Below are 14,323 nucleotides of genomic sequence, written 5' to 3' on the forward strand. Positions count from 1 at the left end.
AAGATATAACCATTCAAAATCTTTGGGATACAGTAAAAGCAGTCCTGAGGGGGAAATACATCACAATACAAGCATCCATCCAAAAACTGGCTAGAACGCAAATACAAAGCTAACCTTACACCTAAAGGAGCTAGGGAAAAAACAGCAAACAGATCCTACACCCAGCAGAAGAAGAGAGTTAATAAAGATTCGAGCAAACTCAACGAAATCGAGACCAGAAGAACTGAGGAACATATCAACAAAACCAGGAGTTGGTTCTTTGAAAGAATTCATAAGATAGATAAACCATTAGCCAGCTTTATTAAAAAGAAGAGAGAGAAGACTCAAAAAAATCATAAATGAGAAAGGAGAGATCACTACCAACACCAAGGAAATAAAACGATTTTAAAAACATATTATGAACAGCTATACGCCAATAAATTAGGCAATCTAGAAGAAATGGACGTCTGGAAAACCACAAACTACCAAAACTGGAACATGAAGAAATAGAAAACCTGAACAGGCCAATAACCAGGGAGGAAATTGAAGCAGTCATCAAAAACCTCCCAAGACACAAAAGTCCAGGGCCAGATGGCTTCCCTGGGGAATTCTATCAAACGTTGAAAGAAGAAACCATACCTATTCTACTAAACCTGTTTGGAAAGATAGAAAGAGATGGAATACTTCCAAACTCATTCTATGAGGCCAGCATCACCTTAATTCCAAAACCAAAGACCCCACCAAAAAGGAAAATTATAGACCAATATCCCTGATGAACATGGATGCAAAAATTGTCAACAAGATACTGGCCAATAAGATCCAACAATACATTAAGAAGATTATTCACCATGACCAAGTAGGATTTATCCCCAGGATGCAAGGCTGGTTCAACACTCATAAAACAATCAATGAGATTCAACATATCAGCAAGAGAAAAAACAAGAACCCTATGATCCTTTCAATAGATGCAGAGAAAGCATTTGACAAAATACAGCATCCATTCCTGATCAATACTCTTCAGAGTGTAGGGATAGAGGGAACATTCCTTAACATCTTAAAAGCCATCTACGAAAAGCCCACAGCAAATATCATCCTCAATGGGAAGCACTGGGAGCCTTTCCCCTAAGATCAGGAAAAAGACAGGGATGTCCACTCTCACCACTGCTATTCAACATAGTACTGGAAGTCCTAGCCTCAGCAATCAGACAACAAAAAGACATAAAAGGCATTCAAATTGGCAAAAAAGAAGTTAAACTCTTCTTTTTCGCCAATGACATGATACTCTACGTAGAAAACCCAAAAGACTCTACCCCAAGATTGCTAGAACTCATACAGCAATTTGGCAGTGTGGCAGGATACAAAATCAATGCCCAGAAGTCAGTGGCATTTCTATATACTAAAAATGAGACTGAAGAAAGAGAAATTAAGGAGTCAATCCCATTTACAATTGCACCCAAAAGCATAAGATACTTAGGAATAAACCTAACCAAAGAGGTAAAGGATCTATACCTTAAAAACTACAGAACACTTCTGAAAGAAAATGAGGAAGACACAAAGAGATGGAAAAATATTCCATGGTCATGGATTAGAAGAATTAATATTGAGAAAATGTCAATGTTACACAGGGCAATTTACACGTTTAATGTAATCCCTATAAAATACCACGGACTTTCTTCAGAGAGTTAGGGCAAATTATTTTAAGATTTGTGTGGAGTCAGAAAAGACCCCGAATAGCCAAGGGAATATTTAAAAAGAAAACCATAGCTGGGGACATCACAATGCCAGATTTCAGGTTGTAGTACAAAGCTGTGGTCATCAAGACAGTGTGGCACTGGCACAAAAACAGACACATAGATCAATGGAACAGAATAGAGAATCCAGAGGTGGACCCTCAACTTTATGGTCAACTAATATTCGACATAGCAGGAAAGACTATCCACCAGCCAAAAGACGGTCTCTTCAATAAATGGTGCTGGGAAAATTGGACATCCACATGCAGCAGAGTGAAAGCAGACTACTCTCTTGCACCATACACAAAGATAAACTCAAAATGGATGAAAGATCTAAATGTGAGACAAGAATCCATCACATCCTAGAGGAGAACACAGGCAACACCCTTTTTGAACTCAGCTACAGCAACTTCTTGCAAGATACATCCATGATGGCAAAAGAAACAAAAGCAAAAATGAACTTTTGGGACTTCATCAAGATAAGAAGCTTTTGCACAGCAAAGGATACAGTCAACAAAACTCAAAGACAACCTACAGAATGGGAGAAGATATTTGCAAATGACATATCAGATAAAGGGCTAGCGTCCAAGACCTATACAGAACTTATTAAACTCAACAGCAAAGAAACAAACAATCCAATCATGAAATGGGCAAAAGACATGAACAGAAATCTCACAGAGGAAGACATAGACATGGCCAACACGCATATGAGAAAATGCTCCACATCACTTGCCATCAGGGAAATACACATCAAAACCACAATGAGATACCACCTCACACCAGTGAGAATGGGGAACATTAACAAGGCAGGAAACCACAAATGTGGGAGAGGATGTGGAGAAAGGGGAACCCTCTTACACTGTTGGTGGGAATGTGAACTGGTGCAGCCACTCTGGAAAACTATGTGGAGGCTCCTCAAAGAGTTAAAAATTGACCTGCCCTACAACCCAGCAATTGCACTGCTGGGTACTTACCCCAAAGATACAGATGCAATGAAACGCCGGGACACCTGCACCCTGATGTTTCTAGCAGCAATGGCCACAATAGCCAAACTGCGGAAGGAGCCTCGGTGTCCATCGAAAGATGAATGGATAAAGAAGATGTGGTCTATGTATACAATGGAATATTACTCAGCCATTAGAAACGACAAATACCCACTATTTGCTTCGACGTGGATGGAACTGGAGGGTATTATGCTGAGTGAAATAAGTCAATCGGAGAAGGACAAACATTATATGGTCTCATCATTTGGGGAATATAAATAATAGTGAAAGGGAATAAAGGGGAAAGGAGAGAAAATAAGTGGGAAATATCAGAAAGGGAGTCAGAACATGGAAGACTCCTAACTCTGGGACACTAACCAGGGTGGGTAGAAGAGGAGGAGGGCAGGGGTGTTATTCTGTATGTTGGTAAATTGAACACCAATAAAAAATTAATTTATTTAAAAAAATGTATCTGAGCAAGTAAAGCAGACATACCTTGATGAAAAAAAAAAAAAAAAAGCAGGCTCCTTGCAGAGAGCCTGATGTGGGACTTGATTCTGGATTCTGGGATCATGGCCTGAGCCGAAGGCAGATGCTCAACCACTGAGCTACCCAGGAGTCCCAATGTTTAGCTTTTTAAGAAACTGCCAAACTGTTTTCCAAAGTGATTGTACAATTTTACATTCCTACCAGAAGTAGTAGATTTCTAATTCTATTACATCTCTGCCAACACTTGGTGTGGTCTTTTTAATTTTAGCATCTGATAGATATATACTTGCTTCTCATTGTGGTTTTAATTTGTATTTCCCTCATGAGTAATGATGCTGAGTGTTTTTCCATGTGCTTATTTTCCATCATTATGTTTGTTTGTTTGCTTTTTGCTGAAGAGCCTCTTTAAATCTTTTGTCCACTTAAAAATTGGTGGCGTTTTTTCTTATTGTTAAATTTCGAACATTCTGTATGTATTTAGATACAAGTCTTTTACTAGATATATGCTTTACAAATGTTTTCTCCTAATGTCTGGATTGTCTTTTCAGGTTCCTGCCAGTGTCCTTTGAAGACTAAAGTTTGGTTTTAAGTTTTTTAATTTTGGTGAAGTCAAATTTATCCTTTTTTCCTTGTATTTATTGTACTTTTGGTGTTCTATTAAGAAAGCTTTATGTAGCCTAAAGGTGCAAATAGTATCTTAGAACTTTTATAGTTTTGGTTTCACATATATGTCTGTGAACTATTTTCAATTAATTTTGGTATGTTATATGAAGTATATATCCAATATGATTATTTTGTACAATTGTTCCCCTAATATTTGTTGAATAGATTGAACTGTCTTTTCTCCATTCTGCATTACCTTAAATCAGTTGCCCATATATGTGTGTGCCTATTTCTTGACTCTTTTCTGTTTCAGTGATTTATTTACTATCTTTACACCAATACCACACTGTCATAAACAATCCAGCTTAATAATAAGTCTTGAAAATCAGATAGTGTTCTTTTTCATACGTGTTTTGCTTATTTTAGGTTTTTTTTTCACTTCATATGAATTTAAGAGTCAGATTGTCAGTTTATACACAGAAATAATCTTCTAGGATTTTTATTGGGATTATTGAATTTGTAGTTCGAGGGAGAATTGATATTTAACAACATTGAGTCTTGACCCATGAATAAGATATATCTCTTCTTTAATTAAGTCTTATCTAATTTCTCTTAGCAATGTTTTGTAGATTTCAGTGTGGAGATCAGTGTTAACAGATCTTTTGTACTATTTACCCCTATTTACTTTGTTCTTTTGCTGCTGGTGTAAATGGTACTGTTTTTTAAATTTTTAATTTCCTATTTATTGCTAATACATAAAAATAAAATTGATGTTTGTATATTGATCTTATATCTTATTTTTAATAATAAATTTATTTTTTATTGGTGTTCAATTTGCCAACATAAAGAATAACACCCAGTGCTCATCCCGTCAAGTGCCCACCTCAGTGCCCACCACCCATTCATCCCCACTCCCTGCCCTCCTCCCCTTCCACCACCCCTAGTTCGTTTCCCAGAGTTAGGAGTCTTTACGTTCTGTCTCCCTTTCTGATATTTCCTACCCATTTCTTCTCCCTTCCTTTATATTCCCTTTCACTATTATTTATATTCCCCAAATGAATGATAACATACACTGTCCTTCTCCAATTGACTTACTTCACTCAGCATAATACCCTCCAGTTCCATCCACATTGAAGCAAATGGTGGGTATTTGTCGTATCTAATGGCTGAGTAATATTCCATTGTATACATAAACCACATCTTCTTTATCCATTCATCTAAGGAGCCTGGCTTCTCCATCTGCCTGTGTCTCTGCCCTTCTCTGTGTGTCTCTCATGAATAAATAAAAAACTCTATATAAAAAAAGAAAAGCTGGAACAGCTGGGTGGCTCAGCAGTTGAGTACCTGCCTTTGGCTCAGGGCATGATCTGGCGGTCTCAGGATTGAGTCCCACATCAGGCTTCCTTCCTGCCTGGAGCCTGCTTCTCCCTTTGCCTACGTCTCTGCCTCTCTCTTTCCATGTCTCTCAGGAATAAATAAATAAAATCTTTTTAAAAAAGCGAAACATACATCTACATATGTTTCCACTCCTAGGTATTTACCCAAGGGAAAGGAAATATATGTCCATATGAGGGCTTGTAGGAATATTAACAGGAGCCTTATTCATAACAACCAAAAACTGGAAACAATCCACATGTCCATGAACAGGAGAATGAATAAACAAATTGTGGTAAATCCATACAATGAATACTATTCAGCAAGAAAAAGACACAACTTGTACATATACTAAACACACACACAGAGGAATATTCAGTCATCAAAAGAATGCAATCTTGGGATCCCTGGGTGGCGCAGCGGTTTGGCACCTGCCTTTGGCCCAGGGCGCGATCCTGGAGACCCGGGATCGAATCCCACGTCGGGCTCCCAGTGCATGGAGCCTGCTTCTCCCTCTGCCTGTGTCTCTGCCTCTCTCTCTCTCTCTCTCTCTGTGTGTGTGACTACCATAAATAAATAAAAATTAAAAAAAAAAAAGAATGCAATCTTGCCATTTGCATCTACATGGATGGAACTAGAGGGAATTATGATAAGTGAAGTAAACCAGAGAAAGACAAATATATCATGATTTCAGTCATATGTGGAATTTAAGAAACAAAACAGATGAACATAGGGGAAGGTAAGGAAAAATAAGATGAAACAAGAGGGAGACAAACCATATGAGACTCATAACTATTGGAAACAAACTGAGGGTTGCTAGAGGGGAGGTAAGTAAGGGGATGGGATAACTGGGTGATGGGCATTAAGGAAAGCATGTGGAATATTACTCAACCAATGGAATTGGTGAATAACCACTACCTGCTTCGATGTGGAAGGAACTGGAGGGTATTATGCTGAGTGAAGTAAGTCGATCGGAGAAGGACAATCATTATATGGTTTCACTCATACGGGGAATATAAAAAATAGTGAAAGGGATTACAGGGGAAAGGAGATAAAATGAGTGGTAAAAATCAGAGAGGGTGACAAAACATGAAAAACTCCTAACTCTGGGAAATAAACAAGGCGTAGTGGAAGGGGAAGTGGTTGGGGGAATGGGGTAATGGGCACTGAGGGGGGCACTTGATGGGATGAGCACTGGGTGATACACTAAATATTGGCAAATTGAACTCCAATAAAAAATATACATATTAAAAAAAAAGATCAAGAGCTTCTTTCAAGGGGTTTCAGGTCAAATATTTGAAATTTCCTTCTGGCAATTTTATTGCTCCTGGGAATAGTATCTATTTGGATTAAAGAAATTAAATACATGGGAAGTATATTTTACAGAAATTCTGTACAACTATATAGTGTCTGTTCATTTCTCATTTTTGTTACCTTGACTTTCCTGTCTTAAGACTCCTGAAATGATCAACACACTCACCTGCGGAGTCTGTGTCCATCTAGTCCGTACAACTCCTTCTCAGTGTATGAGAATACATCAACTATTTGGGATTAGAGACTTTGTGGTGGCTTCTTCCAAATTGTAGTTTAACTCAGGTTTGGTACCAAAGTAGTGTTTTTTGATGAGACTGTCATCGGTCAAGGTAACAAGGCTATCTCTGTAGCCTGGTATCACAGAGAAATTAGTTTGCCTCATGAAGAAATGCAAAGAACAGGTATTTACTTTTCAGTACTTGAAGCATAGTCAGCAGTGTAATCTTCTGACTTTGCCAGAAAATATTTAATTCTTAACATTTGAGCCCTTTTTAACCAAATGTAGTCTGAATGTCATTTCAAATGATGATACAAATAAAGTCACGTTAACATTGGTTATCTAATGGATGAGGGGCAAGAAGGCGGAAGAGTAGGGTGCCAAAGTCACCTGTCCCACCAACTGTGTCCCCGATGGACACAGATGTAAAATTTCTCAACAAGGTACTAGCCAATAGGATCCAACAATACATTAAGAAGATTATTCACCATGACCAAGTGGGATTTATCCCTGGAATGCAAGGCTGGTTCAACACTTGTAAAGCAATCAATGTGATTGATCATATAAGCAAGAGAAAACTCAAAACCATATATCCTCTCAACAGATGCAGAGAAAGCATTTGACAAAATACAGCATCCATTTCTGATCAAAACTCTTCAGAGTATAGGGATTAAGGGAACATTCCTCAGCATCTTAAAAGCAATCTGCGAAAAAAAAATAATAAATAAAAGCAATCTGCGAAAAGCCCACAGTAATTATCATTCTTAATGGGAAAACTGGGAGCCTTTCCTCTAAGATCAGGAACAAGACAGGGATGTCCACTCTCACCACTGCTATTCAGCATAGTACTAGCAGTCCTAGCCTCAGCAATCAGATAACAAAAAGACATTAAAGGCATTCAAATTGGCAAAGATGTCAAACTCTCCCTCTTCGCCGATGACATGATACTCTACATAGAAAACCCAAAAGACTCCACCCCAAGATTGCTAGAACTCATGCAGCAATTTGGCAGTGTGGCAGGATACAAAATAAATTCCCGGATGTCAGTGGCATTTCTATACACTAACAATGAGACTGAAGAAAGAGAAATTAAGGAGTCAATCCCATTTACAATTGCACCCAAAAGCATAAGTCACCTAGGAATAAACCTAACCAAAGAGGTAAAGGAACTATACCCTAAAAACTACAGAACACTTCTGAAAGAAATTGAGGAAGACACAAAGAGATGGAAAAATATTCCATGCTCATGGATTGGAAGAATTAATATTGTGAAAATGTCAATGTTACCCAGGGCAATTTACACGTTTAATGCAATCCCTATCAAAATACCATGGACTTTCTTCAGAGAGTTAGAACAAATTATTTTAAGATTTGTGTGGAATCAGAAAAGACACCGAATAGCCAGGGGAATTTTAAAAAAGAAAACCATATCTGGGGGCATCACAATGCCAGATTTCAGGTTGTACTACAAAGCTGTGGTCATCAAGACAGTGTGGTACTGGCACAAAAACAGACACATAGATCAGTGGAACAGAATAGAGAATCCAGAAGTGGACCCTGAACTTTATGGTCAACTAATATTCGATAAAGGAGGAAAGACTATCCATTGGAAGAAAGACAGTCTCTTCAATAAATGGTGCTGGGAAAATTGGACATCCACATGCAGAAGAATGAAACTAGACCACTCTCTTGCACCATACACAAAGATAAACTCAAAATGGATGAAAGATCTAAATGTGAGACAAGATTCCATCAAAATCCTAGAGAAGAACACAGGCAACACCCTTTTTGAACTCGGCCATAGTAACTTTTTGCAAGATACATCCACGAAGGCAAAAGAAACAAAAGCAAAAATGAACTATTGGGACTTAATCAAGATAAGAAGCTTTTGCATAGCAAAGGATACAGTCAACAAAACTCAAAGACAACCTACAGAATGGGAGAAGATATTTGCAAATGACATATCAGATAAAGTGCTAGTTTCCAAGATCTATAAAGAACTTATTAAACTCAACACCAAAGAAACAAACAATCCAATCATGAAATGGGCAAAAGACATGAACAGAAATCTCACAGAGGAAGACATAGACATGGCCAACATGCACATGAGAAAATGCTCTGCATCACTTGCCATCAGGGAAATGCACATCAAAACCACAATGAGATACCACCTCACACCAGTGAGAATGGGGAAAATTAACAAGGCAGGAAACAACAAATGTTGGAGAGGATGTGGAGAAAAGGGAACCCTCATACACTGTTGGTGGGAATGTGAACTGGTGCAGCCACTCTGGAAAACTGTGTGGAGGTTCCTCAAACAGTTAAAAATATACCTGCCCTACGACCCAGCAATTGCACTGCTGGGGATTTACCCCAAAGATACAGATGCAGTGAAACACCGGGACACCTGCACCCCGATGTTTATAGCAGCAATGGCCACGATAGCCAAACTGTGGAAGGAGCCTCGGTGTCCATCGAAAGATGAATGGATAAAGAAGATGTGGTCTATGTATACAATGGAATATTACTCAGCTATTAGAAATGACAAATACCCATCATTTGCTTCAACGTGGATGGAACTGGAGGGTATTATGCTGAGTGAAGTAAGCCAGTCGGAGAAGGACAAACATTATATGTTCTCATTCATTTGGGGAATATAAATAATAGTGAAAGGGAATATAAGGGAAGGGGGAAGAAATGTGTGGGAAATATCAGAAAGGGAGACAGAACGTAAAGACTGCTAACTCTGGAAAACGAACTAGGGGTGTTGGAAGGGGAGGAGGGCGGGGGGTGGGAGTGAATGGGTGACGGGCACTGGGGGTTATTCTGTATGTTAGTAAATTGAACACCAATAAAAAATAAAAAATAAAAAAATAAAAAAATAAAAAAAATAAAAAAAAATAAAAAAAAATAAAAAAAAGAAAACCATAACTGGGGGCATCACAATGCCAGATTTCAGGTTGAACTACAAAGCTGTGGTCATGAAGACAGTGTGGTACTGGCACAAAAACAGACACATAGATCAATGGAACAAAATAGAGAATCCAGAGGTGGACCCTCAACTTTATGGTCAACTAATATTCGACATAGCAGGAAAGACTATCCACTAGCCAAAAGACGGTCTCTTCAATAAATGGTGTTGGAAAAATTGGATAGCCACATGCAGAAGAATGAAACTGGACCATTCTCTTACACCATACACAAGATAAACTCAAAATGCATGAAAGATTTAAATGTGAGACAAGATTCCATCAAAATCCCAGAGGAGAACACAGGCAACACCTTTTTGAACTTGGCCACAGTAACTTCTTGCAAGATACATCCATGAAGGCAAGAGAAACAAAAGCAAAAATGAACTATTGGGACTTCATGAAGATAAGAACCTTTTGCACAGCAAAGGATACAGTCAACAAAACTAAAAGACAACCTGCAGAATGGGAGAAGATATTTGCAAATGACCTATCAGATAAAGGAGTAGTATCTCAGATCTATAAAGAACTTGTATGTTGAGTTTTCAACAGCAAAGAAACAAACAATCCAATCATGAAATGGGTAAAAGACATGAATAGAAATTTCACAGAGAAAGACATAGGCATGGCCAACAAGCACATGAGAAAATGCTCCGCATCACTGGCCATCAGGGAAATACACATCAAAACCACGATGAGATACCACCTCACACCAGTGAGAATGGGGAAAATTAATAAGACAGGAAACAACAAATGTGGGAGAGGATGTGGAGAAATGGGAACCCTCTTGCACTGTTGGTGGGAATGTGAACTGGTGCAGCCACTCTGGAAAACTGTGTGGAGGTTCCTCAAAGAGTTAAAAATAGATCTGCCCTACAACAAAATTCCCAAAGATACAGATGCAATGAAACACCGGGAAACCTGCACCCCGAATTTTCTAGCAGCAATGTCCATAATAGCCAAACTGTGGAAGGAGCCTCGGTGTCCATAGAAAGATGAATGGATAAAGAAGATGTGGTTTATGTATACAATGGAATATTACTCAGCCATTAGAAACGACAAATACCCACCATTTGCTCTGATGTGGATGGACCTTGAGGTTATTATGCTGAGTGAAATAAGTCAATTGGAGAAGGACAAACATTATATGGTCTCATTCATCTGGGGAATATAAAAAATAGTGAAAGGGAATTAAGGAGAAAGGAGGAAAAAATAAGTGGGAAATATCAGAATGGGAGACAGACCATGAGAGACTCCTAACTCTGGGAAACGAACAAAGGGTGGTGGAAAGGGAAGTGGGCGGGGGGTGGGGGTCACTGGGTGATGGGCACTGAGGGGGGCACTTGATGGGATGAACACTGGGTGTTATGCTATATGTTGGCAAATTGAACTCCAATTAAAGAATATATGTAAAAAAATAAAAATAAAAATAAAAATAAAAATTGAAGTGGAAGAAAAACCCACTTAAAAAAAAAAAAAAAAACATTGGTTATCTAAAAAAAGGAGGGCACAAGATGTCATGAGTACTGGATGCCATGTAACTGATGAATCACTAAATTGTCTCTGAAACATAATATACTATATGTTAAATTGAATTTTTAAAAAATTAAATAAATAAGGACATAACTATAATGCACATAGTGTGGATTTAATCTCAAAAGAATTAATCTTTGAAAAATGCTAGATTAAAAAGAGTACATAACATATTATTCCATCTATATAAAACCCTAGAAAATGCAAACATCTACAGTGAAAGAAAGCAGATCAATGACGGCTTAAGGAAGAGGCATGAGGAAACTTTTGGGAGTGATGGATATGCTCACAATCTTGCTTGAGAAGATACTGTATGCTTTTTTTTTTATACTGTATGCTTTAAATATGTATTGTTTATTGGATGTCAATTATACTCTAATAAAGCTGTTTAAAATGCAGTAAGGGCAGCCCAGGTGGCTCAGTGGTTTAGCGCCACCTTCAGCCTAGAGTGTGATCCTGGAGACCTGGGATCAAGTCCCATGGCGGGCTCCCTGCATGGAGTCTGCTTCTCCCTCTACCTGTGTCTCTGCCTCTCTGTGTGTGTGTGTATCTCTCATGCATAAGTAAATAAAATCTTTTAAAAAGGAAGGAAGGAAGGAAGGAAGGAAGGAAGGAAGGAAGGAAGGAAGGAAGGAAGGAAGGAAGGAAAGAAAGAAAGAAAGAAAGAAAGAAAGAAAGAAAGAAAGAAAGAAAGAAAAAAAATAATCCTGAAAAATGTAAAGGGACCCAGTGAACCACAAGACAGAGTTAAGTCTTGATAAGAAATTGATAGGGATGCCTGGGTGGCTCAGTGGTTGAGCGACTGCCTTTGGCTCAGGGCATGATCGTGGATCAAGTTCCAGGATGGAGTCCCACACCAGATTCCCTGCATGCTTTTCCCTCTGCCTAAGTTTTCGCCTCTCTCCTTCTGTGTCTCTCATGAGTAAATAAATCGATTTTTTTTTAAGAAAGAGAAATAACTCCCTAAACTATAAGGAAAAAAACATTCTAAAAAAAAAAAAACCCCTATGTAGAATATATTCCTAATAGAAGGAATGCAAACAATCTGCATGTCAGGTTTCTAAATGCAGACCAGACTCTGGAAGGCAATGGATCAATACTTGCAAAACACTAAGGGAAAAAAAATACTCAAGAAACATCTACCCAGTTCATAAGCAATAGCAGCAGAAATCCTTTTATTATAAAAAATTCCTCTTAATTCCACAGTGGTCCCCATACCATTAAAATTAAATTCACTCATTCATTCAACAACTGTATTGACTACTGTGTAAAAGTCATTAACTCTTCTTAGAACTGTATAGATGTGGGCTCATGCAATGGAGCTATAGAATCATGTATCTGATAAACATAGGTAAAACTGTCAATGTTAATGATTGGATTATTTGATTCTGGGTAAACTGCAAGGCCCCTCTCTTCTCACAAGATTCAGAAGGAATAAAACTGTTATTGATGTAATGAACCATCTCCTGTTAACCAAGAGATTGTGAGATAAAGATAAATCTTTGCACCTCTGAGAACAGTGGATGATGAGCAGGAAAGGAGTGTCTCTTTCAGCAGTGCTTCTCTTCCTTCCTCTTCTCCTCTCCCAAATACAGAAGATCATAAATTATACCAAAGAACTCTGTTTTGAACTTATTGTGCCAGAGAAACTAGATAAAGAAAAACAATCTCCAATGGACAAAAATTTGCCTTCCAAATCATTCTGATACATTTCAGAACCTAGACTTCTACAAAAATCATTTTTAGCAACATGCCAGCTGCTGCCAAAACTGTTATGGAACCCTTTCAAACTCCTGTGTCAGCTGCAACTCCACTACCTGCAGCCGCACCTTGGCACCATGATTCCCAAAACCATCACACTGTCATCAGGTTCAAAGTATTCCCCACACTAAAATGGGACAGAATGGTGCCTCTTCCCAATACCAATTAAAATCCCAATTCCATGAATATGGTCATTAATGCTACTTATTTAAACCTTAAAAACCCCATCAAATAGATCAATTCAGTAAGTATGTATGTATAGGTGTATACATACATGTACATATGTATATACACATGTATATGTGTATACACATATGTGTGTATGTACAGACATACATATCCTGTCTATACATACATACATTACAATATATATACACATATCAAGAAATTCCTGCTATCTGGTGTCCAAATTTGACACAGCAATGAATAGAGACCGAGCAACCTCAACGTGGTATAGGCAAGCACCTTAGCCTAAAAAATGTTCTATGTAGTAGTATTTAAAAATCCATTTGGGCTAAAGGGTTACAAAAAAAGACCATTAATTTAAATGAATCTTTTTTTTTTCTGGTTTCTAATTTAAATGAATCTTAAATGAAGACTATTAACTTAAATGAAAACTGAAATAATATGGGGAGATGGGGTATTCTTTCAGCTCCAGTAAATTGAGGAAAAACTAAAATTTTGAAAATAATATATCCCAAGCCCATCTATACCACCACCACCCCTGGTCAGGCTTTCAACCAATGCTGACCACACTCCTCCTAAGAGCTCAGAAACAGAAAGGGTGCAGACTGATGACACAAACAACTGAAAAAAGGAAAACACAAACTAAGAATATGGAGACCTTTCTTAAGTTATATGGTACCTTTTTATCTTCCATAGTCAATCTACCTCAAGAGCTATGGTATGATAAGTTTGGGGTTTTTTTTTTTCATTATTTTAATAATAAGGCAAAGAGTGGTATCCTGTCAACTATAATGACTCAATTTCAAACAAGACATCATTTTTTGATTTAACATGGATTCTTTAGAGTCTTCAGTAAAGATTTACTACAAAAGAGGAATGCTGTGAGAACTACTGAGCACATGTCTACACAGCACATCACAAGGCAAGGAGAAAGTAGGAGTCATCCCTGACTCCTCCCTATCTCATCCCACACAAAATTATCAAGCCCAGTGTGTTAATAAGCTAATTATCTCTATATCCCCACTACTCTATCCTAGACAAAGTCACTATCACCTTTTCCTTATAGGTCAGAGATTGGCAAACTACAGCCTATAAGCCAAAACTGGCCTGTCACCTGTTTTTTTGAAAGAAAAGATTTATTGGTACACAGTCATGACCATTCATTCTTTGGCTATTTTCATGCTG

At 38.0% G+C, this 14,323-nt stretch overlaps 1 protein-coding gene across 10 annotated transcripts in view; it reads right to left on the minus strand.

The window, feature by feature from the left end:
* The window catches only part of MARCHF8 (membrane associated ring-CH-type finger 8), a 158,004-nt gene that overhangs the window by 77,688 nt on the left and 65,993 nt on the right, over positions 1-14,323 (minus strand). The gene's annotated exons all lie outside the window — the stretch shown is intronic.

Source organism: Canis lupus, chromosome 29 (assembly GCF_048164855.1).
Source record: "Canis lupus baileyi chromosome 29, mCanLup2.hap1, whole genome shotgun sequence".
NCBI classification, from domain to species: Eukaryota; Metazoa; Chordata; class Mammalia; order Carnivora; family Canidae; genus Canis; species Canis lupus.